Raw genomic sequence first — 5975 nt, forward strand, 5'->3', positions numbered from 1 at the left:
ACTGAGTCACTGTGACCTGGCCTCTGGACTCTGAGGAAACACAGACAGAAACATCAAGCAGCCTCATGGTTTTGTGGGCTTCATTTCAGAGGGACGGATGTTGACAGAGGAGAGGAGTTTGATTCTCTGGACTTTACCTGTGAAGCAGCAGCAGAGGAGAGTCCAGATGAGGACGCAGATCACACTCATGTTTCTGATGAGGAGGATTTCTCTGTCTTCTGTTGTCATGAAGGACGGCTGTCAGTCATCCAGTCTTCAACTGTCAGGACTATAAACTCTCCCAGAGCACTGGAGCATGGTGCTGCTGATGCAAAGTGGCTCTATGGAAATGTTCTGACTGACTCCAACAGGGACCTGGATCACTTTCATCTCTCACTTTCACTCTGGATTCAAACTTTTATAAGAATATTAAGGAATTAAACTGAATTATTAAAGATATGTCTGTAGGTTTCGAATTTAAATTTCTATTTTTGCTGTTAAATCCCTTCAGGAATAAATTCAAATAGACATAATAGAAAAAAATAGAAAATAATCTTTAAAACAATCTCTATAAATATATGTATTTCAAGTAGACATTGCAGATGAAAGAACTGTTCTCTTGTGTTCCATTAGGATCAGGTGGTAAAAGTTGTTTTGGTGAGTTTGTTGGTTTCAGAATCAGAGAGTGGCGTCTCTCTACAGTCAGAGGTTTTTGTACAGCGGCTCAATGAGTTTGTATCACTGTGGTACACGTTCGGTGGAGGAACCAGACTGGATGTTGGAAGTAAGTTTATTCTCCTTTTAATACTTTCAACTAAATAATTCCAATTCATACATTAAACCTTGTTTTGAATGATTTGAGATTAGAAAGATGTTTTTTTTCTTAATAATTATTGTAGTGATCAAGTTTTAATCTCCATTGATTTCATGTAGTTTAGCTCAGCTCTGTTTCACTTTAATTTGATCACAGAGAAAAGTTATTAGTTTTAAATTTACACCGGATTAAAATCTCATTAGGATTAAATGACAAAACCAAAGATCTTGTCAGTCTTTAAATGTGCTCAGTTAGAGCCTGATGGCTGTGGAACACACTGTTTTAACTCTACCAGTCTCATGTTGAAGCTGTTTTTACACTGACCTGTGTATTTAGGGACATTTCTGGTGCACTGGTCTGTCTTTGGGCTGAGTTTTAGTTGACATGTCCACTGTTTGAAATGTGTTTGTGTTGGAATGTGTGCAGGTTTTATTCTTCTTGTTTTACTGAGTGTCTCTTCATCACAGCTGGATTTATTCTTGGTTCTATATAATGTTTCCCAATTCTGTTTCTCTTCTTACTTTAAAATGCATCATTAATATTGTTATTTTACAGTAAAATAGAAATACTGATGATAAATGTTGTAAAATTATTAAAACCTCTTGATATAATTTTCACTGTTTATTTCACATTTTGCTCTAAATAATTTATAATAATAATTTAGATTTGAAGTTCATGTTAAAGTTTCCAGTCATAAGTTGTAAAGTGTAAACTTTCTGATCACGTTGATGCAAATGAAGAGTAAATGTTGAGACATCAGCTTGTGTTCCTTCCTGTGTAGTTTGAGGTATTTCAGGTCAAAGTGTTGGATGATTCTCTCTGTGCTGATGTGCATGAGAGGCTTCTTAAAGGGAAGTGAAACAATGTGTGAGTGAGTGACTGCTGGAGCAGAAAAAGCCTCTGACAGCAACTTCTTCCAGGACCAAATCAGCTGTCTCCCACTAAAGCTGTCCAGGTGTGTGCTGGTTGATTGACAGCTGGGTGCTCCCTGTCCTCTAATTTGATTGGTGTCTCCTAGGTGATACCCGCCCCACCCTGACGGTGCTGCCCCCCTCCAGAGAGGAGCTGCAGCAGGGGAAGGCCACGCTCATGTGCCTGGCCAACGAGGGCTTCCCCTCAGACTGGAGTCTGAGCTGGAAGGTGGAGGACAGCAGCAGCAGCAGCAGCAGCAGCAGCTGGGAGGAGAGCAGGAGCCCCGGGGTGCTGCAGAAGGACGGCCTCTACAGCTGGAGCAGCACCCTGAGGCTCCCTGCAGACCAGTGGAGGAAGGTGGGCTCTGTGACCTGTGAGGCCACCCGGGGCTCCCAGACTCCCCTCAGAGAGACACTGAGGAGAGACCAGTGTTCCCAGTCCTGACCGGACTCACTGGGACTCTCACACTGCTTTTACTCTCACACTGATCTCACCTCTGTCATTCACCCTCTTTCACTTTCTTCTATCATCAAAGCAAACTGACTTCATCAATATTCATCTTCTTTCATCATCATTTTCTTCAAGCTTTGACAAAATAAAGACAGTTTTCACCTCAATCTTTGGTCTTTCATGACTTTTTTACAACAATAAAATCATCATGGCAAAGCGGTTTAGAAGATGGATGAATGGAAAAATATTAGATGAGAGTGTTTATATCCTCACATCCTTATTTATATCTTTCAATAAAAGCTGGAAGTTGAAACGTGTTTGCATGTCCTATAAATGGTAGGATTAGATTGTAACAGTGGCAGCCTTGCATTTCAGACCTCGGCCTTCACTAGTGCTGGTCTGAGTCAATCCACCCCTCAATCACTTTTTTATGGCTACAAAAACCAGGTCATCATGCAGAGATGCAGTATAAAAAGCCTTTGCATCACAGATAGATACTCATGCTGCCAGAATAAAAACCTTTATGGATGAAAAGAATCAAAGTTCAACTCTCCTTCTGTTTCAGCTTCATAAAAAAAGCCACTGTTTTTCCCAGAATTCCTGGGGGCCGTGGACGGTGACAAACGTTTTTCATGGTTTGAAAATAATATAATGGGGAATCACATAATCCTGAATCCTGCCATGGAACTTGTAGTGAGCACAAGTAAATTGTACCGGACCTCTGTGTGCTTGGAGCCCTGCGGTGCGTTCAATGACCTCTAGGAAAAGTCCCACTTTAAAAATGTTTTGACAATAAATCTGCAACCAAATCTCTTTATCTTCTCCTTTAGCCATTGTAGGTTGACAAAACCACTATTAAACAAACACAACTATAATATTGTTAATGCAGCTCGCTCCAGATGCAGTCAGCTGGCGCTGGAGAGTGAACTCTCTGACGAGCCAATCAGAGGGCTTGAATACACTGACGTCACCCGAGGCCTGCTGGCGGGTCCTGAGTCACCAATATCTATTAGTGTCATAAAACCTGCTGTTTATTAAAGGTTTAGACATTTTGAATCATAACTGAAGTAATAAACATATAAGAAACTGTTTTTATGAGAAAAGGAGAATAAGTCCCAGAGGAAAATCTTTTTGGATTTTTATCTTAACAGACATTGATTGGCAGAGAGCTTGGTTATTGCCATACACATTTTGTATTGTCAATAAAATTAAGTAAGTACATATTAATATTTTGCACAACATATATTTAACAAATGTAAACTAATACAAATTTTTAGAAAGTGAAAATGAATCATTAAGTCATTAATTGTTTTACTGTTCCTATTCAACTATCTTATGGACTAAAATTGAGAATTCTATACTGTGTAAAACTAAAATCATGCTCAAATTGATTGTAAACATGTAATTGCATATTTTAATTACAAAAATAAAGACATAGAATTTATAGTTGATTTAATAATTCTAGTTGGAAAATTTCACATTCGCAAATGCAGATTAGCAAAGGTAAACCCAGATTATGTTCAGTTTTATATTGAATTTAAAGAACACATTAAAACAATAAGTAACATAAACACCAAAATAAAGCATTAAAACTATTGAGTTAATTAAAGAATTATTCCAAAAAGAATAATGAGACCCTCTGCTTCCCTCGTCCCTTTTGTGTTTTCTTTTTTTTTAATTATACTATTCTTTTAAAATAAATAATGTCATCCTTTTTTGTATTTGTTATAGTTATCTTTATAAGTTCATACCATGGAGCTTAAGATTATACTAATGTATTATTTGTGAGCATCGTCTGTTAAAATTGTTTGTTTTTGTTGTTTGATGTTTGTTTGCTCTGTTTAGATGTTCCCCCATTTGGGCAATAAAGTACAAAATGAAATAAAATAAAATAAAATGAATCAATTAAAAAAAAAAGAGCATCAATATCAAAACCTGATTGGTTGAAGCAGCAGCGTGACCGACACTTATTTCACGTTGCAGTTGCAGAGGGGCCAGAATGAAAGTTTTTTAGACGTTTTTCTTGGACGTTGTCTGGATGTCTTTTCTGGACATCATATAGACGTCAATATTTGACATCCAGAAGACGTCCTCAGACGAGCCAGAATGAACGTTATTTAGACGTCTTTCTTGGACGTTGTTTTCACGTCTTGTCTGGACGTCTTATGGACGTCCATGAAAATACGTTTCAAAAGAGAAAGGACAGGTCATCAGTCTTCCACAGGACACACACAGACACTTCATTTAGCATTAACATTACATGCAGTTTTTTGGAATGTGGGAGGAAACCAGAGAACCCTGAGGAAACACAAGGAAATTCCACAAACAGCTCCAGCTGGATTTGAACCCACAACCTTCTGTCAAGCGAGAGCGCTAAACAGTGCAGCAATGAGAGCATTAACAATGACAATGACAATTGATAATGCTGATAAAACAATGACTCATGTACATAGTTGTATTCACCAGATGAAAAGTTATCAAAGTGGTGAGTTTCTCCTTGGAGACTTAAAAAGTCTGAATTTTGACTTTATTCTGAGAATATTATATTAAAGTAAAATAAATAAAATCAGGATTTTGACTTTAAAGACGTCATTTACAAAACGTTAATGCATCTTCAATGTGTCCAGAATCATCGTCCGTACATGGAAAATCAAAGAATTGAGAATAATTTTATCACATCTAAAACTAAATGAGTGGAAACGCTGGCGTTAACAGCCATACGGTTCAGCAGAAATCAAGGTCAGATGTTATTAAGTTTGTGGCTGAAGCAGCAGGAAGATTTGTGGGAGTAAAGAATGACTCCCCACAGACACTTCATGCTTCTAAGAGGGTGAGTCAGGAGGGGTCAGTCCAGAAGTCCAGCAGCCGGTCTGACACAGGGGATGAGGAAGGTGAAGACATGGATGATGGTGACTTCATTGATGGTATCCAGGACGTTTCCTTTTTTCATAATGGTCTGAGGAAAGGAGAGGTGGAGGTCTGCACAGCAGAGAAAAGACAGAACATGTGAGAGAAGAGACAGGAGAAGAAGCTCAGAGCAGAGGTGGTGAGGCTCTGAGGTCAAGCGTCCAGAGGGATGGACAGTCCACAGAGAGGTTGAAGAAGTGAGGCAGTGTCAGGGCTGATGTGTGACAGAAGGACAACAGGAAGAGAGGAAGTGAAGCTTTACAAGGACGTCTACAAAATGTGCTTTGGAGTCGGTGCTGCTGCACATCCAAGTCAAAGAATCAACAGAGATTCAACAGTTTAAAATGAACTTACTACCAAAGGTCAAAGAATCTGCTGAGAGCTCAGCACTTACAAGAATCTAAAGATTGTTTTCCATCAATCACTTGATCAATAGATGAGATATTAATCCATCAGTGTGACGATCAACTTGTTTGGCCTTTTGTCAAGAAAAGTGCCAAATTAACTAGAAAGAAAATGAGAGGGACACTGTCATGTGTTTAGGTTAAAGACATTATATGGTCCTGAAGTTTCTAAGGTTGTTAAAAAGTGTGCTATAGTTAAATAGTTAATGTAGTGACACATCTTCATCTTCTCCGTAGAGGATCGTTTTTTGTTGTAGCAGAGTGAGTGTTCCTCTCGCTCTACGATCTTTGCTGTTTTGTCTCTCGGTGAAGGTAAGCTAGCAGTACTACAGAAACGTGGCTGAAACTTCACAGGAACACGCTGTGTCGCTCTTAACACTTGAGCCTAGGGAAAGTTTCGTCTTTGTAAGTATCTGTGGGTCATGTATAGTTCAAAATGCATCGGTTGTTGTAGTGACTGTTGTGTTACATGTGTATATCGAATTCAGTGTGTTTTCCATGCATGTATA

The 5975-nt window shown here is 38.8% G+C and overlaps 1 gene segment (V, D, J or C); it reads left to right on the top strand.

Moving 5' to 3' along the window:
• Positions 1–437: 437 nt before the first annotated feature.
• Positions 438–2321, top strand: LOC308117877 (Ig kappa-b4 chain C region-like). The segment is given in 3 exons: positions 438–443; positions 682–763; positions 1812–2321.
• The last annotated feature ends 3654 nt before the right edge of the window (positions 2322–5975 follow it).

The sequence above is a fragment of the Lipophrys pholis genome, assembly GCF_963383615.2.
Source record: "Lipophrys pholis genome assembly, chromosome: 12".
NCBI lineage: Eukaryota > Metazoa > Chordata > Actinopteri > Blenniiformes > Blenniidae > Lipophrys > Lipophrys pholis.